This window comes from Aotus nancymaae, unplaced genomic scaffold (assembly GCF_030222135.1).
Source record: "Aotus nancymaae isolate 86718 unplaced genomic scaffold, 86718_ANA_hifiasm-v0.15.2.pri h1tg000036l, whole genome shotgun sequence".
Lineage (NCBI taxonomy): Eukaryota > Metazoa > Chordata > Mammalia > Primates > Aotidae > Aotus > Aotus nancymaae.
Window position 1 is genome coordinate 81,650,704 of NW_026988450.1, and position 27,074 is coordinate 81,677,777.

General features: G+C 46.4%; 1 protein-coding gene across 9 annotated transcripts in view; it reads right to left on the reverse strand.

Annotated features, from left to right (window-relative positions):
• Positions 1 to 27,074, reverse strand: part of ST3GAL1 (ST3 beta-galactoside alpha-2,3-sialyltransferase 1) — a 166,671-nt gene that overhangs the window by 129,662 nt on the left and 9,935 nt on the right. For all 9 annotated transcript variants that reach the window (XM_064384620.1, XM_064384621.1, XM_064384618.1 and 6 more), the window contains exon 2: positions 10,435 to 10,587. The gene's annotated coding sequence lies outside the window, so the exon portion shown is untranslated. The remainder of the gene's footprint in view (positions 1 to 10,434; positions 10,588 to 27,074) is intronic.

The following is a 27,074-nucleotide window of genomic DNA, read 5'->3' on the forward strand; positions in this document are numbered from 1 at the left end:
TGCGGTGGTGAGCACAGGCTACATCCACGTTACATCTATATCTAGGTCCACGGCCACATCTTTAGCTACATACTCTCCATAGAGTACTGGCTGTTAGAGATTGCTGTGTCTAGCACGGTTCTAAGCACTTTCACATACATAGGCATACTCCACTTAATCATTCTTCGCAGATGCTGTGCTGTGGGGGTTTTTGGTTTTTGTTTTTTTCACCAGTTGAAGGTTTGTGGCAACCCTGTGTTGAGCAAGTCTACTGGCGCCATTTCTCCAACAGCATGTGCTCATTCTGTTAGCATTTGTTAGCCATAAAGTTATTTTTGTTTTTAGAAACAGGGTCTCATTCTGTCAAGCTGTGATCATAGCTCCCTGTAGCCTTGAACTTCTGGCCCCAGTTTCCCAAGTAACTAGGACCATAGATGCATATGCACCACCACTCCTGGCTAATGTTTTAACATTTTTTGTAGAGGGTGAATCTCGCTATGTTGCCCAAGCTGGTTTGGAACTCCTGGCCTCAAGCAGTCTGCCCGCCTCAGCCTCCCAAAGTGCTAGGAGCATAAGCCAGCATACCCGGCCAAAAGTATTTTTTAATAAGGTATGTACCCTGTTGTTTTAGACATAATGCTACTGCACACTTCATAGACTATGGTACAGTATAGTGTAAATATAACTTTTATATGCACTGGGAAACCAAAACAATTTGTGTGACTTGCTTTACTGTGATCTTTATTGCAGTGGCCTGGAACCAAGCCTAAAATATCTCCAAGGCATGCCTGTATTAACTCATTCAATCCTGGAGGTTGGTGCTGTTGTTATCTGTTATGTCCATTTTGCAGATGAGGAAACTGAGATCAAGAGAAGATACTGTATCCAGGGTGGTGAAAGAAGCAGAAGTGTGATTCGAACCCAGGTCATCTGTATTCAGGGTCCACACTGTGAAGATGACTCTGATTAGCAGTAGGTGGGGTGGGGTGGGATAAGGAGAGCAGAGATGAGGCTGGGGGTCTTGGTGGGGCCGTGACCATGGTGAGCCTTGTCCTTCCTGCACTGTGGACTCTGTTCCAGGACAGTAAGTGTTGTGGGCATTGAAAGGAGGAAGGACATACCCTGATGCCCTTCAGGAACAAAGGTTATCTGTAAATGCCCAGATGCTTATAGCTGGGCATGACTGGAATAAAAATTAGTCTTCTGAGAAGGGATCAATCTACAGGTTGACTTTTAGAAGCACATAGAAAACTTCCGTCCTTCTAGCGGCCCCTCTCTTCCTGGGACGTTGGCATTGTAAAGGCCTCTGGGCCTGGCCACAGTGGTTCACCATGGAAAGCCCCTTCTTTCTGGGAAGAATGTCTCTGCTGCAGCCAGACAGCCTCCTGAGCTGGCAAGATGGGAGGCCTGGCTCCTGTTCTTGCAGCTCACTCACGTCCTGCCACAGGCTCACTTATCACGGGCTCAGCGAGGAACCATAGTGATAAATGCACCTGTCACCGGGCACGGTGGCTCACGCCTATAATCCCAGCACTTTGGGAGGCTGAGGCGGGCAGATCATGAGGTCAGGAGTTCGAGACCAGCCTGGCCAACATAGTGAAACCCTGTCTCTACTAAAAGTACAACAATTAGCCGGGCATAGTGGCGGGCACCTGTAATCTCAGCTACTCAGGAGGCCAAGGCAGGAGAATCGCTTGTACCCAGGAGGCAAAGGTTGCAGTGAGCCAAGCCTGCACCATTGCACTCCAGCCTGGGTGACAGAGCAAAAATCCGTCTCAAATAAATAAATAAATAAATAAGTAAATGCACCTGTTAATTACTCAGCCTTCGGTATGGGCCAGACACATTACCCAGCTTTTTGAGTCCTAATGTCATGTAATCCTCACAGAACCCTCGCAAGTGGGTACTATTATTACTTCCTTTTTTACAGATGGGGAAACCAAGTCTCAGAAAATATTATTCCCATCTGTTTCATAAAACCTTTCAAACTCTGCTCGTCCTCTGCCCTTACACCCTAACAGTCAATGCAGAACACTTCTGTGCCCACATTTGTGGGGATTCTTCCCCACACACCATGCAGTGGACACCAGCTGGGTATCCTCCAATTTAATTCCAACACCATCTACCTGGAGACAGTGTTGGATCCCACAGATTAAGTGTTCACTCCCCAAGACTGCACCCAACTCCTACCCCAAACACAAGCCTCAAGTTGGGGCCTCTGCAACTTCTGACCAATTGGCCTCAAGTTGGGTTTCCACGACCCCTTTCTGGGTTCGATTATTTGCTGGAATGGCTCACAGAACTCAGGAAAATATATTTACTGGTGTAAAGGATACAGATAAAGAGATGCATGGGGCAAGGTATGGGGGAAGGGAACCTCCAGGAACCTCCAGTGTTCAGCCATCTGGAAGCTCTTCCAACCCAGTCCCGTAGGGTTTTATGGATGCTTCCTGACATCAGCATTCCTTCACCCGGGGTACAGGGCAGGAACCTCTCTAGGGAGGATCTCAAGACCCAGAGTCAGAAAGGCAGGGAAAGATTAGAGTCCTGTGTTAGGGCAGGGGAAGGAGAGCATGAGAAAATTGGAGAGATTCTGTGTCCTGAGGCTGCCACAATATTATCCCAATATTATCACAAAAGGCTGTAACGAAAGAGCCAGGAACTGTGGAGGAAACCCAGCCATCATCCTAACACCACACCACCCAAGCTCCAAGGTTTTCTCCAGAAAACAAAAGCGTCTGGGAGAGGCGCCAGGCTTGCAGAACTGCAGGCCCATTCTCTGGAATCCTCCACAGACTGCACCTCCCTTTAGCATCCTTCTACCCTGGGGGCTGGGATTGGCCCCATGGAATCGAGAAAACAAGGCCCTGCATGAATGAAGGTCACGAGGCTGACAAGCAGCAGAGGCATCTGGAATCTTGTTCCTACAAACCCAGGGCCCGGCTGTCTTGGATCTCTGAGTGCCCAGGGAGGGCTCTTTCTGTTTGTTACCAGCTGCCATGGTTTCAGCTGTCAGGTGCCTGACCTTTCTAGAAGATGGTAATGATGAAAGTTGTGACTGCAAAGCCTCTCGCCAACAGCTGAGAAGAGCTACACTCTGAAGTCTGGAAGGTCTATGTGTTTTCTGGTCCATTTTATACATAAGACAATACGGGCAGGGAGGCGCTGGGTTTGAGGGCACTGGGGAACCCTGGAGGGCTTCCCAAAGATCTCTCTAGTGAAAGCTGGAGGGAGAAAATATAGGCAGAAGGAGCAAACGGCAGGCCGGACTAAGTTCCATGACAACAGAAACCACGTTTCTGTTTTTTGCTGCTGTATCCCCAGCACTCAGCATGTAAAAGACACTGAATAAATAAAACCTATTGCATGGTGGGGCATAATGACTCATGCTTGTAATCCCAACACTTTGGGAGGCCGAGGCGGGGGATCATCTGAGGTTACAAGTGGCCAAAAAGGTGAAACCCCATCTCTACTAAAAATACAAAAATTAGCTGGGCATGATGGCACATGCCTGTAATTCCAACTACTTGGGAGGCTGAGACAGGAGAATCACTTGAACCCGGAAGGTGGAAGTTGCAGTCAGCTGAGATTGCACCATTGCACTCCAGACTAGGCAGAGCGAGACTCGGTCTCAAACAAAACAAAACACTATTGAATGCATGTGTGAGTGAGTGAATCTGTGATAGCTGGCCAGGAGAGGGTGCAAAAGGCTGAGAGAGAATTCAAGCACTGTTAGCACTTGGTATTCCTTTTTCTGTGTATTCATAATTAGACTTCCCACTTTTACACCTAAAATCAGAGCATTCCACTGTCCTGGTTAAAACCTTCTTGTGTGGCTCAAACACATATTATTCCATTCTGCGGCTGTACTGGATTTAGCCCATCTCTTAATCTTGACATTGTGTGCATATCTATCATATTACTTAAAGGAATTATGCAGTGAGGATGATGGGGAGGCAGCAAGTAGACTGGGCTCTGGAGACATGTTAAGTCTTCAAAGTGCAGCCCCCTCCCCACCCGACTTATTAGCTGGCTCTGGAGACACTGTAAGCCTTCAAAGCACAGCCCTCCACTTATTAGCTGTGTGATTGTAAATTACTTAACCAGTCTGTGCCTGGGTCTCATCATCAGTAAAAAAGGGAATGACAGCAGCTGGCTCTCAGGGAGGCTGTGGGGTGAAATCTAGATGTGGGGGGTTGTTAGAAAGGCTGAAGAGCCACAGCCAGCCCTGCAAGAGTGCTCACAAACACTCCACCCGCCCCAGGACTCCTGGAGCTCAGCTGATTCCAGAGAATGCAGTCCCTGAAGTGGGATCACATGTCAGCCTGCAGAACTGCAAGGAAAGTGCCTTTGAAAATCCCAGCAGAACCAAGAAGAACGAAGTTCTTTAGCCCTATTCCGTGAGCCCAAGCACAAGGACTCAGAGGATCCAGAAGGCAAGTAAGTTCACTGTACCATGGAGCACCGGGATTCCCACTGCCAGGTCCCCTTGTGGCCAGCTCACCCACCAGGCGCTAAGTAAGAGAAGGCACTGGCTGATGCTGCAGCTCGCAAACCCGGCAAAGAACCAGAGTGCGTCCAGAAAGCTGAAGCGCCGGTCCCTCGGCTACACCCCACTTATCTAGGACTTGCATTTTATTTTAAAATCATAACTTTGTATCATTTTTCCTTAAAGAGGACTCCCAAACTGTATAAGCTTCAGGATCCACAGTCCTGAAGTTTAGGTACAGTTTAGAACTGCACCTAAACATACCACTGATTTACTAATTGGTCTGTTTCTCCCATTAAATTATCATCATCAGCCATGTATGGTGCCTCATACCTGAAATCCTAACACTTTGGGAGGCTGAGGCAGGTGAATCGCTTGAGCCCAGTAGTTCCAGACCAGCCTGGGCAGCATAGCAAAATCCCATCTCTACAAAAAATATATAAAAATTAGCCAGGCATGGTGGCACGTGCTTATATTCCAGCAACTCAGGAGGATCGCTTGATCCCGGGAGGTCGAGGCTGCAGTGAGCCATGATGGTGGCATCACTGCACTCCAGCCAGGGTGCCAGAATGAGACTCTGTCTCAAAATAAATAAGAAAATAAAATAAGGAAATAAATAAGTTATTCACATTTTGAGGACATAGCTTTCATCTGTTTTACCTCCAGTGCTGAGCCAAGTGCCAGTGAGCTGGAAGGCACTCAGTGAGTATTTGCTAAATGAATGAATAAATAAGAAGAAAGGAAAAACAGCCTTAATGAGAAACTGTCTCCCTCTTCATTTCACTTATGCCCCTCGGATCCATCCTCAAAATCACCCTCTACACATTAATCCGCTAATCCTTCTCTCCCCATCAGCCTTTTAGATACTCCAGAGTGCTCCCAAGTCTCCCCCACCTCTCACCCCAAACAAACCCTGTTTCTGCCACTGCTGCTCTTTTTTTAAAGGTTATCAGCAACGGAAATTCCAACAGAACCTCCCTGCTGCCCATCAGTATAGCTAACGACTGCCAGGATGTCCTCTTATCTAATCAGAGTGCCCTGGCCTGCAGGCGGCCTCTGGGCCAGCTGATAACATTTTGTTGTTGTTGGAGGAAATGCTTCAGCTCCAAGGGAGAGTGTCTGCCCAAGTGACACTGCCCAGAAGGAAGAGGCCTGGTTCTCTAGGGGGAGGCCACAGCCCCTGAACAGGACTGAGTCTGTCCCTGCCTGTCCTTTGATCAACAGACCCTGCTCTCCTTCTCATCTCCCTGTTTGCTTTCTCCTGTCAGTCATGTGACTTGGTTCTAGAAACCAAGGAATGTTCTAGAAACATTTTCTGCCTGGAAGAGACCCTCCTTGACCACCACATCCATGCTGCGCCCTGCCTCAGGAGCCCCTGCCCATATCATATATATATATATATATATATATATATTTTTTTTTTTTTTTTTTTACTGTGGATCTCTTCCTCTTCCTCACCCCTAGCTAGGATCTTTGATTAGAGCAGTGCCTGGCACAGAGGAAGCTCAGAAATGCTTGTCAATGCCTGCCTGAAATCAGCATTTATCTAGTACACAATCTGCATGTTTGCCAGGAGCTGGCGATAAAAACATATTTAAGTTAAGGCCTCCACACTTAAGCAGCTCTCCCAGGAAACCGCCCTGCAAGAGAGGAAATGCTCCCTCTGCAGAGAGGCCTGGTTCTGTGATCACACCCTCAACCTGATCGAGGCCCTCACAAGGACAGGACGGCAGTCCCACATTCCCACAGAAACTCTCCCACATGCAATTGACACAGCACCAAGTGCCTCTACACACACCTCCTAACAGGACTCCATCTGAGTGGTGCAGACCATACACATGGTCCACATGTTTTGGCTGGCCTGCACTGTGAGGGCCAGACGCTGCTGTCAGCAGGGTAGCTCTGTCCTGAGACAGAGGTGTCTCCCTAGGCCTTTTGATCAAAAGCCAAGGGGCAAACAGGTGCTCGCTATAAGCTTGCTGCTTTACCAGCTGTATAACTTTGCACAAGTTATTTAGCTTTTCAGGGTCTCAGTTTGCTCATCTGTACTTGGGCCACTAAGTTGATGTTAGAAGTAACAGCAAGGAAAAGAGTCTGAAACTGGGCCTGAACATGGTTTAATAAATATCGTTGGTGGTAGTGTTGAGAGGCAGAGGATGACTGTTCAGCATCCTTCAGATAGACGTGAATTTACAGAATGTTCTAGCATCATTAGTGTGAACTCAAAGGTGATTTTAATATATAGATACATCAATTTGAAAATAATCTGAATGATGTATGTATGTACATGTGAATGTGCATATGTATGTATATAAATGTGGGTGCCTGTGTGATACACCACACACACACACACACACACACACACACCCCAGTTGTGTCTGCTCAGAGGGCCTAGAAGCAATGCCACCCCAGGAGCAATGAGCACACCTAGTGGCCAGATCTTGGTTTCTAAATTCACTCTTATGTTGATTGCACCGCTGAGGTGAGGAGAGTACAAGATGAGGCTAGAATATCTTTCTGTGACCGCAAGGAAGCAGTGCTCAAATTACGATGGAGAAATGTCAGAGACTGGAGCCAGGCCCTAGTGGACAGATCTGGGGCAACATAAATATCAAAATAACTAATGATAACAGAAGACTGCAACTTACTGAATAAAGTTAAAATCCATGAGTCCACACTGAAATAAAGAAAGGAAGGGCCAGGAGCGGTGGCTCACACCTGTAATCTCAGCACTTTGGGAGGCCAAGGCAGGCAGATCACTTGAGGTCAGGAGTTCAAGACCAGTGGGGCCAACATGGTGAAATCCCATCTCTACTAAAAATATAAAAATTAGCTGGGCATGGTGGCGAATGCGCATAATTCCAGCTACTTGGGAGGCTGAGGCAGGAGAACTGCTTGAACCCGGGAGACAGAGGTTGCAGTGAGCCAAGATCAAGATTGCACAACTGCACTCCAGCCTGGGTGAGAGTGACTCCTCCATCTCAAAAAAAAAAAAAAAAAAAAAAAGATAAACAAAGGAAGAAAATTCCTTCTTTATAGTAGGAAACCAACTAATAAATGAAAAAAAAAAAGTGACATTAGAAAAATCACCATTTGGCAACTATGATAATAATAAACCTATTCAGGCAAGAATCATCAAGAGATGCTAAAACTAATGGCTGATAGACTGAGGACTAATCAGATATCTATACAATCTCAGAGCTTCTCCCCATAAGATGCTATTAACTGCAAAGATGAAACAGTAACTTGGCAGTGGAGACACCTGGAAGACACCACCTTAACTGAGAGATCCAAGCTAACATCACCAGTAATGGGAGAGAAGCACGCCGGTGCCTCTTGATACAACGTGCTTAAAAGGACACATCATCTCTGGGCTAGTCCTGCCAGTCTAATCACAAGGAAACATCAGAGGAGCCAAAATTGAGGGCATTCTCTCAAATGACTGGACTGAACTTGTCAAAAAGGTTCACATGTTGAAATAAAAGATTAAGAAAGTTTTCCAAGAAAGATACATGCCAATTGGCTTTTCTTTTGCCATGAAGGAATTTATCTGGGGCAACTGGTGAAATCTGAGTAAGAAATCAGAAGGTTAGATAATAGTTCAAATCAATGTTAAGTTTCTGACTTAGAAAATTGTATTCTAAGATGCAACTTTCTGATTTCAGGAAAAAAGGTAGAGAAAAAAGAAAAAATAAACATAATAAAATGTGAACATTTAAAAACCTGGATGAAGGGAGTCCAGGAATTTGTTGGCTGTTCTTATAACTTTTCTATAAATTTGCATTTATATAAAAATAAAACAATTTTTAAAAATTAAAAATGGAAAAGAATGTTCTGGGTTCATGAGATTGAGAAAAAAATCAATATATTACTTTGTACATTGTATGTGCCCAATAATTTAAAGCTATAATAATTATTAGTAGTAATAATGATAATAATTATTAGTAGAACAGTGCACCTGGCACATAAGCTGAAAATGGACAGAAAATATTATCACTATTATCATCAGCATCATTATCATCATTCTTGATGTGCTTGGTTCTAAGAAAGAACTAAAAAATGAATACTATTATTTGTGTTTCTTATAATTACTTCATATCTGCATTAACTTCCATTGTTTGAAGGTTATAGAAATGCCTGCTTAAAATGCATATAGCACTCCTCTGTAATGGTGAGGTGCTTGAAGACCAACCAAAAGAAAGAGGCAGGGAGCCATTTCATATCTAGACGTGTAGAATGCATATTAATTGGGTCCGTTCTCATCAGTGGAGTCTCTGCTCTGTTCTTGCTTGTGCTTGGGTAACCCAAAGATAAGAAAGCCCAACTTCTAAATGCTAACCTGGGGCCTTTGCCCAGACCTGTTGACCACCTTGAGTCTCTTCTATGTTCTTTCTTAGGTCTCTTCCAAACAAACTGTTCATCTCAATGATCAGCCCTTGTTATTCCCACTTGCACTGGCTAATGCACCAAGCAGAACCTCCTGCTATGCCCCCAGTCTTGCCCCATCTAAGATGGTGAGCCTAGCTCCAGGTCCAAGGCTCTCCCCAACCTGTCTACTGTATAGCACTGCCTGTGTTCGGCACAATTCTGAGATGTGGTACATTCCCAAGCATCATGACTTCGTTCAACATGTTCCTTCAAAGTAAACCTATGACCATAGCCAGGAACCATATTGTCTTTTGTCTCCATTCTTCCTCATTAGTCTGACTCATGAATGCCATATCTTTAGCTCATTTTCTTCCTCTCCTTGTTTCTTATCGCTCTTGCTCGTATATTTACCCCTTGGGAACATGGAAACTATTGTTTCTTACCCTTTAGAGGAGGCCCCACATGGCCCTTGACCTACCTGTGACGCCAGAAGGGCTCAAGCTCACATCCATATTTACTTGTATAAATAAAACTAATAAACCCCAAGGTCCAAGTGGATTTGTTTAACATGGAGTCACATACAGAGACCACAAGATGGCTCCCAAAGAAATTTGAAAAGTTACTCCATTCTTAGATGAGAGAGAGGGAGTGAGAGAGAGTGGTCCTTGCCAATATGCCAATAATCATACAGAAAATAGCTATACACACTCACAGACATCAACCTTCCTTCTTCTTCTGCAATGACTGCAATCATGCCCAAGCTGGATTAGAGACCAGCAGAGTGAAGTGACACATCCAGGGTGATGTCAGTTTTTCCCAAGCTAACTCTGCACTGATAAAAATGTCCTCTATCTGTGCTATCCATGGGTATCCATAAGCAACACATGGCTACTAAGCACATGAAATGTGATGTGGCTGAGGACTTAATTTTTCATATTGGTTCATTTTAATTACAATTTCAATATCTCCATATGGAGTGGCTCTGTGTGGACAGCTCAGCTGTAGACCAGAGATTGTAACACCTTTCTGTTAAGGACCAGGGAATAAATATGTGAGGCTTCACAGCTACATGGTCTCTATGGTAATGACTCAATGGGGCTGTCATGGTGTGAAAACACCCATACACGACACCTGAACAAATGAGCATGGCAGGGTACCAGTGAAGCTTTATTTACAGACAGGCTGGGCCAGACCTGTCCTGTAGGCCACAGTTTGCTGACACTTGCTCTAATACACACTGGAGTGTCATGACAGTCCTTCTTCAGGATGACAGGCACTTGTCATCAAAGGATGTTTGAATCCAGGTTTTTACTTACCAGTGTTCATGAGAGCTCAGAAAGCTCTCCATTTAGGGAAAAGAAAGGCTGCTAGATACGCTAACTGTCTGCATCTTTCTCCTGAGGGACACTGTATTCCCCTTCCATGGGAACTCCTCTTAATAGCACATTTCTAGGCAAGCAGGACATATTTCAGACACCAAAAAACAGGAGAATAACTTTCATATCCTCCATGGAACATAATCAATGGGGGAAAAAAAAAAACAAATAACAGAAAAGACAGCACATCTCACTCGTGCCAGGGAGAGATTTGTCACTTACCTCCATAGGCTGAGTGACTGTCCACCTCTGGTCCCCAATTGGAATTGCCCTGGCCCAAGGTCACAGCGTTTGTTCACTGCAGCTCTTGGAGATGTTAATTTCCTCTCATTGACATTTCCCGTTAAGGAAGATGAAATCTGAAAATGGTACCAGCTGGAAGGGAAGAGGAGAAAAGTTTAAGTTAGTTTTGACGCTTAGTCCATCCTCTGCCTTTTTAGGATGACTCAAGATAAGGAAAAGATATTCAAACACTTATTCTACTCACACCCACTTATTTATATAGCACTACCTGTTAAACAAACTCCTATTCTGTTCCATGCACAGAGCCACACACCAGGATAGGAAGGTGAGTAACTCACAACTCCCCTCCTTATGGAGTTCACAATGGGAGAAAACAGAAAAATACACAAACAATTCAGGGCAATGTGATACAGAGGGGCCGGGCTCCTGTAATCTCAGCACTTTGGGAGGCCAAGGCAGGCAGATCACTTGAGGTCAGGAGTTCGTGACCAGCCTGGCCAACTTGGTGAAACCCCGTCTTTACTAAAAATACAAAAATTAGCTAGGTATGGTGGTGCACACCTGTAAATCCAAGATACTCGGGAGGCTGAGGCAGGAGAATCACTTGAACCCAGGAGGTGGAGGTTACAGTGAGCCGAGAACGTGCCATTGCATTCCAACCTGGGAGACAGAGCCGAGAGTTTCTGTGCTGTTCTTAATGCCAGATTAAGTAATTTTCTAAAAAAAAAAAAAAAAATGGAGAAATGACCAACTCAGTATGGAAGAAGAATTTGAAGAGGAGATGATATTTTTAGCTGCTCTTTAAACAAAGGAGGTGCTGTTTAGTAAAAACACAAAACACAGGGAAAAGAAAAAGAAATACATAAGACATGAATGTGAAAATGTGATGTCAGGGTTAGGATAAATCAGGCTGATGCCACATAGAGGCTTTTGAAGACTTTCTCTGGCTGGGTGCAGTGGCTCATGCCTGTCATTCCAGCACTTTGGGAGGCCAAGGCGGGTGGATCACTTGAGGTCAGGAGTTCAAAACCAGCCTGGCTAACGTGGTGAAACCTTGTCTCTACTAAAAATGCAAAAACTAGCCACGTATGGTGGCACATGGTGCATGCCTATAGTCCCAGGGACTCGGGAGTCTGAGGCAGAAGAATCGCTTAAACCTGAGAGATGAGGTTGCAGTGAGCTGGGATCACACCACTGCACTCCAGCTTGGGTGACAGAACCAGACTCTGTCTCAGGGAGAAAGAAAAGAAAGACTTCATCTGGCGCTAAGAACAGCATAGAAACTCTCCAGTCTTATTGGGCCCCAAGCACTGGGAGATGTGCAGATGCTCAGTTTTCTCATCTGATCCTCTCATGAAATCACTGAGGTGATCCCATGGATTATTCCCATTTTATGGATGGGCAGCTGAGGCTTTGAGAGCTTACGAGTGAACCTGTCAGGTAGGACGAAAGCAGTACGTGGCAGAGAACAGACCACACAGGAAACATCACCATTCAATCCCTCAAACCATTGCTGTAGAAATGGCCCCAATTTGTTCAGCCACCTGCAGGCACACTCTGCGGTGGGGCTTTGCCTCCCTTCCCAGCATGGGGGAAATCGAAGTTTGGTCACGAGACTTGCTTTAGCCAATGGTACAATAGCAAAGGTGACACAAATAAAGGTTTTAAAAGTGCTTATGTCTAAGAGCTCCTCTCTCTTGCTGCTGGAAATCATTCTTGTTTTTTTTGTTTGTTTGTTTTTTGTTTTTTGATATGGGGTCTCACTCAGTTGCCCAGGCTGGAGGGGCAGTGGCATGACAACCACTCACTGCAGCCTCAACCTCCCAGGCTCAAGCGATCCTCCCTCTAAGACTCCCAAGTAGCTGGAACTACAGGCTCATGCCACCACACCTGGATAATTATTTGTATTTTATGTAGGGTCTGGCTGTGTTGCCAGGACTGGTCTCAAGCTCCGGGGGATGAGCCACCATGCTCAGGTTTTGCTGGAAATCATTTTTCTGCCACATTAGCAAGACTAGGGTAGCCCCCTGGAGGATGACAGACAATATGGAGAGAGGCTGAGGCACCCCAGTTCAGCCCTCAGGGGTGTGGATGGGCCAGCACATGCAATCAGCCCAACACAAGCTGTGCAGATCAGACCATCAACCCACAGAAATCATAAATGTCTACTGTTTTAAGGCACTAAGGTTTGGGGCTGTTTGTTACACAGAGAAAGCTGACAGATACAACCACTGAGGTATCTTTATACCGCTGGCAATGGCGATATATGAGGATAAATTTGTGTGTTAGGAAGAAAGTTCAACCCCTGTTGAGTTGGTGACTATAAAGAGATAATGAGGGCCAGAAGGCAGGGCCCTGGTTAAAAGGAGGAGTGGGAGATTCAAGAGCTCTTTTAGAGGGAGAAACAATAGCATTTAGTGACTGACTGAGCCCAGAGTTGTCTAAAGGCATTTGCCTGGTTCTGGAACCCATGTGGGCATTGACTATAAACACATTCTATTTGGCACCTGCTGATGGGGGCAGGATGTTTACATGGAAGATACATGAACGTGACCACAGCCAGCACAGTTAGGGCTCAGGGTCTTGGGAAGCTATAGGAACGAAACTCTTTCTTTTCAGAAATGAGAATTAAGGCACAATGCTCACTGCCACCACCTCCTAGCCAGTCTTGCAATAGCCATCGCCTCTAATGCCATCTCCCTCTCTTAGCAGCAGCTGGGGGATCCCTGTAAAGTGTAACTCCGGCCTCCCTCCCTTGCATCACTGGCTCACACATTCCCCATTCCCTCTGTACTTTCTACTCATCCTTCAGATTTCAGTGTAGACAGCACTTCCCAGAGACATCTTCACTGTCTCTGGGGATGAGGCTGGGCACTGCCCCTCTAAATTTCCAGTGTTCTTTGCATTCCTACGAAGCATTATCGCCACCACGTTAACTCCATAAAGGCAAGGGCATGTCTGCCCTACACACCACCGGGATGTGGGAGAAATTCTATTCCTATTTCTTGAATGAGAGAGTGACCAAAACAACATAGGTATCACATTTCTAAGATGTTTTCTTTGACACACCCCCTTCCAAACTTGAAGCTGGGTTATGGCCTTACCTTGAAGCACCCATGGCTTCATTCATCTGTGCATTCATTCATTTCTCCATTTAGCAAGAATTTACTAAGCACTAGGCATCACCTCAATCCTACCATTGGTTGCTTTCACTAGACCGAGCCTCTCAGAGGTAGGGAAGTGGGGCTGTGTTTCACTTATCACTAGATTTCCCCACTCTCACTCTCACTGGCTCTCAGATGCACTAAATAATGATCAGTAAATCCATGAATAAATGGGTGAACAACCAGATAAATCTCAGAGAATCAGTGAGTATCTGTCTGATTTATGACTGTGCAGAAGCTTATTACTGAGTTTGAGCCTTATGTACGTTACATTACTGAATAGTTGATAATCCTCATAATATAAAAACCTGCATGTATACATGCCTGTGTCAGGATATATACTGTAACTGTTCTATGCCATAAGGTAGAAGGGGGTAATCTATGAATCAGATTAAACATGGAGCCCTGCTCTGAATGAAGCCTCTGACTCTATAGCCTGGCATCTGTGGCTAACTGTGATCTTCAATTAAAGCCTAAGCCTCCTCTGGAAGCAACGCCTCACATCCTGAACCAATTCTTTCATTGATCTTAAGTAGGCTTTGAAAAAAAAAAGTTGGCAATTGCATTGGATTCCAAATTCCAACTGACAAGTTTGCCACCTGAAGGTTTATCTTAAAAACTAGAACTGCACCCCATGTGGGGCTTTCCTTCCACAGCCTTGGTTTCTTAGCTTCTCTGTTGCAGCACTGGCGTGTTCAATGCAGAGGAAAGGCAATTATTCCACTGTCTTGCCCCAGATCCCAGGAACAGCCTGATGAGCTCCTTACCCTTTCTTTACCTTTTGGTTTTAACAGGAGCCCTGCAAATCTTTTCTAAAAGCCATGTCCCAGTTCTCCTCTCACTCGTGTTCTGCTGTCATGCCTCTCTCTATATTGAATCCCCATTTCCCCACCCTTCCAAGGTTACTTCCAGTTAAGAGCAACAACTAAACTCTTACCGCTGAAACATCTGTGAAGTGTGTTCATACACACCAGAAAGACAAATCAGAAAGTGTCCCCATTTTTGGAGAGGTTCTGAAAAGCTCATGTGACTCTCCAAGACCACAAATGAGGAAACCGAGGCCAAGAGAAGTGGCTTCTCTATGAACAGTGGACAGCAGTGCAGCTGGACCATGGGCAGAGGGCCTCGGACTCGGGGGTCAGAGTTCTTCCCAATACCAAGCTAATTACTTTCATCCTACTCCAGCCCATTCATCCCTTTCCTTTCCATCCATCCAACTGGTAGCCACTAGCACCAATCTAGGAGCTAAGCAGGGAACTGCCAGGCTTAAACCAGGAGACTTGGAAGCAAGAAAAATGTCTACCTACTCCAGCTAGAGCACAGATTAGGACAAATTCCAGTCAAACAAATCATGGTTATGTTCTCATTCCTCCTGTCCTGAATCCATAAATCATGATTTCTTGGCCCATATTAGCACTTCTGCCATCCACAGCCCCCTCATGCCACCTGAGGCTCCTTTCTACTGCATAATATAATACAATAACTCATAAGAGACTGTGCTCTCCAGTTTTGTGTCTCTTGGAGTAGAGCAGCAAACTAGAAGTGAAGCTTGACACCACTCCTGGAGGGGCAGGGCCAGTTTGCTTAATATATCATAGCTTTTCCTCTCTATGCAAATACTCATCTGAATAACTGTTACCACTGGGTCTGGCTGAATACTATTTCTGCATTTTTAAATTACAGGGATCGTTTCTGAGGCCTGTGGGCATGGCATGTTCCACCCAAAACAGTGTGGCCTGCTTCTAGGTGTGCCCCAGGGGAGACTGGTCAAGTCAAGCTGTGTGATTTTAGAAAAGTGCCTTTCTCTGAGTTTTACTTTACTCTTTGGTAAAATGGAACTGTCTCTGCTTCAACTATTTTGCAGGGCTCTGCTAAAAAATAAGTGAATACTGGGCTGGGGCGCGGTGGCTCACACCTGTAATCCCAACACTTTGGGAGGCCAAGGTGGACGGATCACCTGAGGTCGGGAGTTCGAGACCAGCCTGACCAACATAGAGAAACCTGTCTCTAATAAAAATACAAAATTAGCCAGGTGTGGTGGTGCATGCCTCTAATTCCAGCTACTCAGGATGCTGAGGCAGGAGAATCACTTGAACCTGGGAGGTGGAGGTTGTGGTGAGCCAAGATCACACCATTGTACTCCAGCCTGGATAACAAGAGCAAAACTCCACCTCAAAAAAAAAAAAAAGTGAATACAAAACAACACGAAATCACTTTGATGCCAGTAATAGCAATAACAGATAACACTTAACTAGCAGTAGTAATAACAGATAACATTTTTAAAATACTTACCGGCATTTGCTAAACTAAGCCCTTTAATACTCAAAAGCTCAGTTAATCTTCACAATCGTCCTTGGATCTGTGTCCTATTATTTCCACCGTTTTGAAGATGAGTAAATGCAGGCTTGAGGAGATTAAGTAACTTGCTCAAGGTCATATGACTGATAAAGGGTGAAGCCTGAATGATAAACTAATTCTTAACTCTACTCTATTGTAAACTCTGGGACTAACGCAGTTTACTTCCCGTCAGCTTTGTCTGAGCCTTGGCCTGGGCTATGCCAAGCACTGCGTTCCTCCCTGCTGGAGACAACAGTATACTTTTCGGCTCTGCCCTAGAAAAGCCCACTGCATGAGTAGAGAGAACACAGGTCCACCAGCAAGGAACCACACCACTGTGTCCAGGGGAGGATCATGAATGTGCAAGTGGGTGGTTTCTTAATCTAGATTCCCATCCGGAACATGACACTGATGGAGAATGAGATCAAGACTGAGACAGCCTGACCAGATCAGTTTGCAAACGGGACAGTTGACCCAGAAGTAGGAAAGTGCAAGAGCAGACACAGAGGTGAGTGAGGAATGGGGAGAGGACCGAGAAACATCTGGTGTAAGTGCTGGAAGGCCACAGCAGAGCTGTTGGCTGGGCTGCGTGTCGAGAACCAGGTTTACGTGCAGAAATTCCGGGTGTGAACCAGGAATGACATGGCTCATGCCAGCATGTGAGCAAACTGAGCAGTGACGTTCAGAGGGTGCAGCCCCTTTGGGTGTGACGGCACTTCCCTCTATGGAGACCCAGGGACTCAGGAGGCCAACTCAGCTGATCTGAAAGTAAAAGTGAGAAGAACTTTGGGCAGGAAGTACACGCACTTGTTAGGCTGCGAAAGCTGCTCTCACTTATAACCTCTCTCTTGGCCACTCATGGTGGCTTATGCCTGTAATCCCAACACTTTGGGAGGCCAAGGTGGGTGGATCACTAGGTCAGGAGTTCGAGACCAGCCTGGCTAACATGGTGAAACCTTATCTCTACTAAAAAGTACAAAAATTAGCTGGATGTGGTAGCACACACCTGTAATCCCAGCTACTCAGGAGGCTGAGGCAAGAGAATCACCTGAAACCGGGAGGCAGAGGTTACAGTGAGCTGAGATCGTGCCATTGCACTCCAACCTGGGCAATAGAGAGCAACTCCATCTCAAAAATTAAAAAAATGAATAAGTAAATAACCTCTCTCTCTCTGAAAGGGGCTCAACACACAGGATCCCTCATAATGAAGTGCATTTCTGAATTTGAAGGCTAATCGCTGAGGTCTGGCTGCTTTGCTGGAAGAGCTATTATCATCAACAAGAGCAACCCTGAGTTGAGTATGGACAATGAAGCAAACAGCCTGCAAAGCATCTCATGTGCATGATTTCATTCGATTTCACAGCAGTCCTCTGGGGCTGGTAGTTTTACCCCCATTTCACAGATGTGGAAATTAAGATTCTGAAAGGGTGTAATTTGCCCAGGACCACACAGCTAGAAATTGGCAGAGATGAGACTCAAAGCCACGTCTGTCTCTAACACAATATCCCTTTGTCCTCAAAGGATATTGAGTTCAAATGCAGAGATGGCGCCAGGGTTGATATGACCTTAAAGCACATGCCATCCAACCCCTTGTGCACCCCAGTTCATGACCCCCTGCTTGCATAAAAAGCCTACCCTGCTCCACTCAACAGCTCTCAGTACCACATGGGCAGTGAACAGACTCAGCAGAACCAGAACACGAGCAGAAATGAGACAACTAACTTCGGGCTCTCTCCACCTTCAATCCCAGGATGAGTTCCTGTACCTCAACATCCAAACCCCTCGATCCCAGCTCCTGCTTCACCAGCCTTGCCCGTGTGCCTCTGGAAGTTTTCTCATCTGTAACATGGAAATGCTGATGATGGTCATGAAGAAGAAAGACGAGGACGAGCGCTTCACTTTGCCTGCTGTTCATAAGGGACAAACACAATAATGACTTGGCCAATGGCTGTGCCATTGACTGACCAGGGTCTTGGGCAAGTTATCTCATCACTCAGCACCTGGGTCTCCTCTTTTGGTGATGGGGATAATAAAAGTCTCTGACCTTATGGGGTTATGAGAATGAATGAGAAAACAGGAGCCCAGCACAGTGCCCGGTATGCTTGTCAAGAAGTGGTAGCAAGTATCCTTTCTGTTATCATCTGAGGGCACTTAGTATAAAGCATGGAGCCCTCAGAAAACGTCAGCTGTGATTAGGATCATGCAGTGAACAGGTCCACAGGCAATCTGTGCCACCTTTGGGGGTCCATCTTAGGACTAAACTAGAGATGGCCAACAGCCTGGACATCAGGTCCTAGAACAAAGTTCACAACATAGGTTGGGGAAATCTAAGAGGCCCCCACAGTGAGGGTCCAGAAGGACCCAGTGAGCAGGGTGCTAAGGGGGTCAGGAGCAAGACGTACATGGGAGAAGGGTACAGAGAGGCGTCTGGGGCCTTACTGCTTCTGCAGACTCCATGCACTGAGCGCCCTGGAACTGGGTCCTTCCACAAGATGCACCCCATCAGGGCCGTACAGCGGCTTCCGATTCTCATCAAAGGTGGAGGATTTCTGTCTTCAGGGAATAGGACCATTCAGCATTGTTGAGCTCCTACTATGTGCCAGATACTTTTCCAAAATTTAATTTTGCAACCACAAGCATGAGTTGAATTCTAGACCCATTTTTCAGAGTCTGCAATCACCTGCTGAAAGTCACCAGGCTACTCTGGAAGATACCTGAATGCACATGACCATCTGTCTGCTCTCTGGCTGCCCCAACCCCAGGCCCCTTGCAGCAAATGACATGAATGAGCCACGTTTACACTGCAGGGGTCGGGGTGGATCCATTCCACTGACCCTCTGACAATGGTGTTCCAAAATTCTACACTTGACAGTGGGATGTAGAGGTGTAAGAAGGTGAGGGGCTGAAGGCTGGAGAGTGAGAACTGTGAATCAAAGGAGATGGGGCCTTTCTCATCCTTAGTCCATGGGATGAAGGATGTCAATTGTCAAGAAGGCTAGGACCCCACCGACTGCCCAGGACCAGCTCAGCGTGAGCAGGCAGGGGTACCTTCTCCTGGGCCATCACCTCCTCCTCCTCCTCTCCACACCTGCTACCGTGGGTCTAATTCAGATTGGAGAAACTTTAATTGAACACGTGCTTTCCTCCCAAGTGCTGGTCTAGCCATCTATTTGGTTTATTTATTTATTTATTTGAGATGGTGTCTCGCTCTGTTGCCAGGCTGGAATGCAGTGGTGCAATCTCGGCTCACTGCAACCTCCGCCTCCTGGGTTCAAGCAATTCTTGTGCCTCAGCCTTCCGAGTAGTGCGGATTACAGGCATGCGCCACCACACCCAGCTAATTTTTTTTGTATTTTTAGTAGAGATGGGATTTCACCATGTTGGCCAGAATGGTCTCCATCTCCTGACCTTGTGATCTGCCCGCCTCGGCCTCGCAAAGTGCTGGGATTACAGGCGTGAGCCGCTGCATCTGGCCTACCTGGGTTTTTCTACTTCACTCTGAGGGCTGGGAAGACAAAGGAAAGGAAGGAATTTCCTGCCTGGTGTGTGTGCTGCCTGGGGAAGAAGGAGGCCACCCCCTCAGGGGACTGCTCAATCTTTCCAGAATTGAACTGGGCATCACGCCTCTGCCTTGGCTTTTTCTTCACCCATCTCAGGCTGGCTGGGCTTTAGTTCATCTCCGTCACCTCAGATCCAGTAGGTCTGTAATGGGAGGAACAGCTCACTTCCCTGGTGTGTATTTCTGCGGCTGCACTCCCTCTTGTCATCCATGGCTCCCCAGTTCTCTCAGCCACCAGGCTGAAAATCTCCAAGTCACCTTCTATGTGGAGTTTCTTAGCACCGTAGTGCAATCTGTTCTCAAACCCCAGAGATGAAGTTGCCAATTCTCACATTGGAGCAAACACTCCAAATGCGGCTCACAGTGACTCCCGCCCGTACCATCTATGGGACATTCGGTCTTGCCCTTCCAGCCACTGTGAACCTGGGCCACATGATTTTCCTAAAACATCAGGGGTCTGATGAAATCCTGTTCTGCAGGAAGGAAAAGGAATCTTGCTTGCACATTACTGAAAGGATCAAGCCATTTAGGACCCACCCAACTGGGGCCTCCATGTTGCCCTTTTTCCCACCTCTTCCCTCCAGTCACAGGAGTGGGCAGGTGCCTGGCTTGGGCAGTGGGTTCCTCCACGGGGTGCTCTCTTCAGCCTCACTGCTGCTGTCAGAAGGGCCCACCATCTTCCTAGTCCCAGCTTGAAGGCCGTCTCTTCTCTGGGGCTGTTCCCAACCAACCCCTGCTTTTTTCTAAATCTCAACTCTCACCCAGGAAGATGAGTTGGCGTCACCCCGGGAGCACAGTGTGTGACACTGGGCTCAGACGTGGAAGTCATTTGCCTCAGATCTCACCACTGATCAACTGCCAGCCTGGTGACTCCAGAGCCTGTCTTCTCCCCCTCGCCTTGCTCTTGGATGGACTGAATTTGCTTTCAGAGGAGTGAGATGCTGGCAGGCTGTACAGCTGTCCTCTGGGCTCAGCATGCATTGTTCTGTCTGCTCGGAGTTGCGTTCCTTTCTCGGATCTGGGAGAAATTGTGAAACGTGGACCTGTTTGTCTTCTAGGCAGCCTCACCTAATGAAGGCTGCATAACTATTTACTTTTAAGCAAGACTTTCAGGATACAGAAAACAAAGAAGAAAGGGAGGGAGGAAAAGAAGGAATGAAAACAGGAAGGAAGGGAGAAAGAAAACTATTAACCATGGAACCCTTGGACCCAAGGACACGGCTGACATCATATAAAGTCTGTCCCTGGCAGATGTGACCCAGAGTGCCACCACTAACTGTCCTATTTATAGCCCTTTGAAATATGGTGCGGTGGAGGGGGGACATTTTGTTCTTTTGGACTCTTAAGATGATAAAATTAAGTAGAGGGAAGTGGGAGGGAGGTTGGCAGAGGCGCTCTTAATGCAGGCAGGGAGACCAGATACACTGTCTCAGGCATTTTACAACATGCTTGCATGTGTTAGAAGGAAACATTGTGACATGGTGGAAAGGGGTACGTGACAGCCCCCCAACTCGACCCTCCCAACCTGGGAGACCTTCAGGCAATGGCCAGTCAGCAAGCCTGCATTCTCAGCTGTAAAATACTGATAGCACTAGTGAGCTCAAAGCCCTGCTCAGGCAATGAATGGGTCTAGAATGACCAGTATGTGGTATTTTCTGGGCAGAACCTCAGGAAGGAAAAGAGGGGGGGCAGGTGCTAGAATTCACAAAAGACAATGCAAGCTTGAGGTCTAAAGGGAGAGAGGAGACTGTGAGGTATAAACACAGTGGAAATCGTCCAGTCAACCAAGGCCTGCCACCATGGGGTCCTCATAGGAGACCTGGGACATGGAAATCGTCTAGTCAACCAAGGCCTGCCACCATGGGGTCCTCATAGGAGACCTGGCACCACGGTCCCAGCTGCTCTTCCTGCCTGCTCTGGTTCAGGAGGACACAGGACAAGAGGAGAACTGAGTGGCAATGCAGGCCTTGGCAGCATCACCCCATGGGCTGGCCTCCCATCCAGGTTCTGCCCGATGACAGACTGGGCCGTCGTACCAGCCAGGCCCTGTCTGAGCTGTCTTCTCAGCTGTGAAATAAAGAGGTTGGAGTCTGGAGGCTAAAATCTCTCATGGCTAAAATCTTAGGTATGTCTCTTCTGCCTCTGATGTCCAGCAATGACACTCTGGCTTCATAGCCCAGAAAACTTTCCCATCCTTAAATTTAGATAGCTCCACAAAGTACCACTCTGCCACCGGCTCCAGGAAGCTCTCTCTGGTTGGAAGCTTTGAATGAGAAAGAGCCTTCTAAACCACAAAGCTTCCCAGAGGTCAAAAAGCCACAGTGTGGGGCAGAGAGCTCCCTAGCACTGGGAGTGATCAAGCAGGTACAGGACAACCACGTGCTAGAGTCTCAGTGAGGAAAACTGCTGCTCGAGGGAGGCGGAATAAGAATGTAATTGATGATGATGTGTTAACCACGGCATACCTCTCACAAGGACTCTTCCAAGGACTTTCCAAGTATTAACTCACTGAATGCTTGTTTACTACCTCCAGGGAGGTAGGTCCTATTATTACCCAGATCTTATGAATGAGGAAATGGAGGTACAGAGACATTCAGCAATTTGCTCAAGGACACGCAGTTAGGCAGTGGCAGAGCTAGTTTGTTGGCTTTTTTTTTTTTTTTTAGAAGGAGTTTTACTGTTGTTGTCCAGGCTGGAGTGCAATGGTGTGATCTTGGCTCACTACAACCTCCGCCTCCCAGGTTCAAGCGATTCTCCTACTTCAGCCTCCCAAAGAGCTGGGATGACAGGCACCCACCACCACACCCAGCTAATTTTTGTATTTTTAGTAGAGACAGGGGTTTCACCATGTTGCCCAGGCTGGTCTCGAACTCCCGACCTCAGGTGATCCACCCGCCTCAGCCACCTTAAGTGCTGGGATTACAGGCATGAGCCACCGCACCCAGCCAGAGCTAGAACTTTTATTGAGTGAATCAAGGAATCAATGAATGACTCAGTAGGTGAATAATTAAAATCTTGTAGTAAAAGAAGGTTGAACAAGGTCACTGCTAAGACTCTTTGCAAATGTTAAAATTTTATAATTCTTTGACACTATTTAAATGTGCAACCTCTGTAACTAATTATTCAGTCAATACACCATACTCCCCACCTCTCGCAAGTAATGGTGACTAAAGTTTATGACACCATGGCCAGAAAAAAAGAGAAAACCTCCTTTATGCCATCCAAGGCAGGTTCCTGACAGCGCAGACGTATTCTGATATCAAAACTGTCTCCACAGCCAGCATGCTTTTTTTCTACTTGTTTGGATTTCTGACATTGCATAAATATAAGTTTAATTTATAAAATCCTATGCAGCAGGTCTTCCAATAACACCATTTCATTCAACATCATTTCATTATAACATTGATGAGAAAAAGATGGGTTCCTGGCTGGGACCACTGTGTGTGTAGAGTTTGCAAGTTTTCCCCATGTCCTCGTGGCTCTTCTCCAGGTACTCTGGTTTCCCACACTCCAAAAAGCTGTGCATGTCAGGTGAACTTGTGTTTATATGGTCCCAGGGCGAGTGAGTATGGTTTTGCGTGTGTGTGTGTGTCTACGCGCACATGCGCACGCTCCCTGAGCCACTGAGACAGGTTCTGACCACCTGCAAAGCTGTTTTGGGCCTTCATTTAGAAGTTTGGTGACGGTTTCTTTTTTCTTTTCTTTTCTTTCTTTTCTTTTCTTTCTTTCCTTCCTCCTTCTTTCTTTCTTTTTTTCTTTTTTTTGGAGTTTCACTCTTGTTGCCCAGGCTGGAGTGCAATGGCACGATCTTTGCTCACTGCATCCTCTGCCTCCCGGATTCAAGTGATTCTCCTGCTTCAGCCTCCCGAGTAGCTGGGATTATAGGCACACCCCACCATACCCAGCTAATTTTTCGTATTTTTTGGTAGAGATGGGGTTTCTCCATGTTGGTCAGGCTGGTCTTGAACTCCTAAGCTCGGGTGCTCGGCCTCCCAAAATGCTGGGATTACAGGTGTGAGCCACTGCACCCAGCCAGGTGATGTTTTTATAAACATAAATACACCAGAGAAACTTAACGCTTGTTTATATCAATTACCCTATGGCAAAATCAGTTTATGTTGTTTCCCTTAAACTCACAATTTCCAAGGACCTATCGTTGTTGTTAAGCAAGGACTTACTGTGGTCCAAGGCTCATGTTTGCTGAGCTCAGTTCGTTCCATGTCACAGATAGATACAGAAAAATAGCAACAGGTTTTAGGTTGGAGCCAGTTCTTCAGCCCACTCTGAAAGGTGTGTTTTCCATTTGAAGTTTCTACGAGGTGGTGAGAGAAAGAACAGTGGTACTGTCCGAATAATCTCTTCACTTCACTTTAATTTCCTTTTTTTGCCAAAAGACTGAATTTTAAAATGTAAGATTATGCTTTAGAAACAACCAGTAATACTCCCCACAAAGACATTCCTGTTCGTGGCAGCTAATATGTTTCCTGAGCAACAGTCCTTATTCATCAAACTCTCCACCAGGTGGTAGGATTAACAGCGTTTTCAGTACGAAGAACAACAACAAACCTTTCTCTCCATTGTGAACATGTTATTAGGAGGGAATTATCCAAGGCTGCAACAGCGACGCTGATGATTCCTTTTACGTGAAGCAGGTTGCCCCCAAGAGGCACCCACCTAGCTAGGGAGCTGGCTAAGTTTACACGCCTGATTGCAAACTTAGCCTCAACATTTCTGCTCAGTCCTTTCTCCAAATCCCCAGCAGGCTCAAAGTGGCTCATTGCCTCCCTCAATCCCCAGGCACCTTGGGGCTCTTCGAATTCAATTTCTACCAGCAAGCCACAAAGATGAGTTCTTGTAAGCAGCCAGGCAGGGATGGACGCGGAGCAGTTAAAGAATACAAAACTACAGATAAAGAGGAATAGGTACTAGTGTTCTATTGGCATACAGTTAACAAGAATTTCTAATATATTTTCCAGTGAGAAGAGAGGATTTTGAACGTTCCCAAACCAAATGATGAATGTCTGAGGTGATGAATATGCAAATTACCCCTGACTGGATCACTCTGCTTTGCATGTATGGAAACTCACTGTGTTTCCCATAAATATGTACAATTACTATGCATCAGTTTTATAAAAAACACACACGAAATACCATCACTCCCATCAACAGGACAACTTATAACAGAAAAAGTATTTGCATTTCATGTGTATTATCTATTGCTGTGTAATAAATTATGACGAATTGAGCAGCTTACAAGAAAAAGAAAGCCAGACGCTAGAAGGCTAAATAAACCCATGGACCCACTCAATGATGGTGAATCAGGGAGAAGACTGAGACCTAGCCTTTGGGAGAGTGAAGCTGCTGGTATGAGACCTGGAAAGCACCAGGTGGAGAAAGGTCAGGAACTCCTGCCCAAAAGGATGTTACAGAGCACGGGTTCACGGCCACCAGAGGACACAGGTGCTCAGGGCACATCTCGTGCACTGAGCTGGGGGCCAGGCACCTGGTGTGACCAGTTTCCTGTCTGAACCTTAGAGAAGCTTCCCTTCCCTTCCAGGGTCCCCACTGAGCCTGGGATACAGGATGACCTGGGAATTACATAGCATGGGGCCTGAGGTCTCAGGCATCGGACAGAAATGCTGTGCTTATAAATCCTGGTTCTGCCACTTTCTTGCTAAGGGACCTCGGTTAACCACTCTGAACCTCAGTTTCCACATCTATACAATGAGATTAAGAAAAAAGTGAAAACATACATTTTACAGAGAGTCACTATGAAGACTAGGATCTCATATTAAACGCATGAGAAAGTAATTAGAGGAAGCTGGCAATCCAGCCCAGCCCAGGAGGAGGTGCTGATGGCAGGTCCTGGGCAGACAGCACCAGACAGCCAATCATGTAGAATACACAGTTAAACAAGTTTTCTAGAAAATGCAATTGACTGAAATTCTTTTCTGTGAAGCCTTACTCAAGGTTTGCCCCGAGCCACCTTTTGGCTTGCTGCCAGTTAATCAGTTTGCCCCCGAAAATGTGCAAGCAAGATCCCCTGTCCCCAGACTGTCCGCAGGATTTTCCTCCCCTCTGGCCTCTGTTGCTTGACTTTGACTCCATCTCCTTAGTAGCTGATTCCCGCCTCTGCAAGAAGGGGATTTACATGCATAATAACTAAAAATGGGCAAATCTCCCAACTGCATGTCTCTGAGTGCCCTGAATTCCTTGAGCTTTCTGGAGGTTCCCCTGAGACGCACATACCTGGGTCTCACCATCAGAACCCTCCACTGCCTCCCCTCAGCCTCACAGGTGGCAGCTGAGCTCTCTGACTTCCTAATGCTAAAGCCAGTTCTTGGCCAAGTCAGCTTCTGCTTCTGGTTCACTCCTAAATGGTGGTCTTGTTGGTTGTTATGTTATGTGTTACGTTATGTTGTTGTGCTAATTTGGGCTCCATCAGCTGAGTCTAGGATCTAATGAGGATGTAGAGACTTAGATTTACGTTGTTGTTTTTGCCAGTGTTCTCAGGCTCAGCCAAGGAGGACACACGGGGGTGAGATGGAGGCAGTAAGGTTGTAGCGTTACCAGGGCTCGTGACCTGGATCTGCCATTTCCCAGACACTTGAGCAGATGCTGATCAAGTCACCTCACTGCGCTGCATATACCTCTCTACAGTTCAGAGTGGGAAGGCTGATAGGGGCTCTAAAGGCATACACTAAGGACTTAGTGTGTCCGAACTGCAAGGCTGGTGAAAGTGTGGGCTTATTCCTTCACCAAGAGTGATCCACAGTGGTGTATACCTGTAGTCCCAGCTACTCAGGAGGCTGAGGTGGGAGCTCAGCAGGCGGAAGTTGCAGTGAGCCAAGATCACACCACTGCACTCCAGCCTGGGCAACAGAGTGAGACACTGTCTCCAAAAATAAAAATAAAAAGAGAAACCCACCAAGTATAAATGACAATTTCAGACACGTAGAAGATCTGGAGGCAGGGCTCCATGTGAACTTGGCCAATAAGTCACTTCTCCCCTTTGAATCCACATATATATATATTTTTTTTGACACAGAGTCTCACTCTGTCGCGAGGCTGGAGTACCATGGTGCAATCTTGGCTCACTGCAACCTCTGCCTCTTGGGTTCAAGTGATTCTCCTGCCTCAGCCTCTCAAGTAGCTAGGACTACAGGTGTGCACCACCATCCCCAGCTAATTTTTGTATTTTTAGTAGAGACAGGGTTTCACCATGTTGGCCAGGATGGTCTCGATCTCTTGACCTCAGTGATCCGCCCACCTCGGCCTCCCAAAGTTCTGGGATTACAGGCACGAGTCACTCACTGCACCTGGCCTGAATCCACATCTCTATTTGCAAAATCAGGAAGACTCTCGGAAGAGTTGAACTGAGGGCCAACTCGGATCAGGGCTGTAGATGCTGGTGTCTGTAAATGTCGCTGGGTTGTTTTAGGTGTTTGAGCTCTTGACCACCGGGAATTCTTTGCCCTTATTAGGTCTCCAGTGTACTAAAGGGAGGGAAGGAGAATGGAGCCCTTTATTACTTGGCCAAATGCAGAGGATTTATTTTG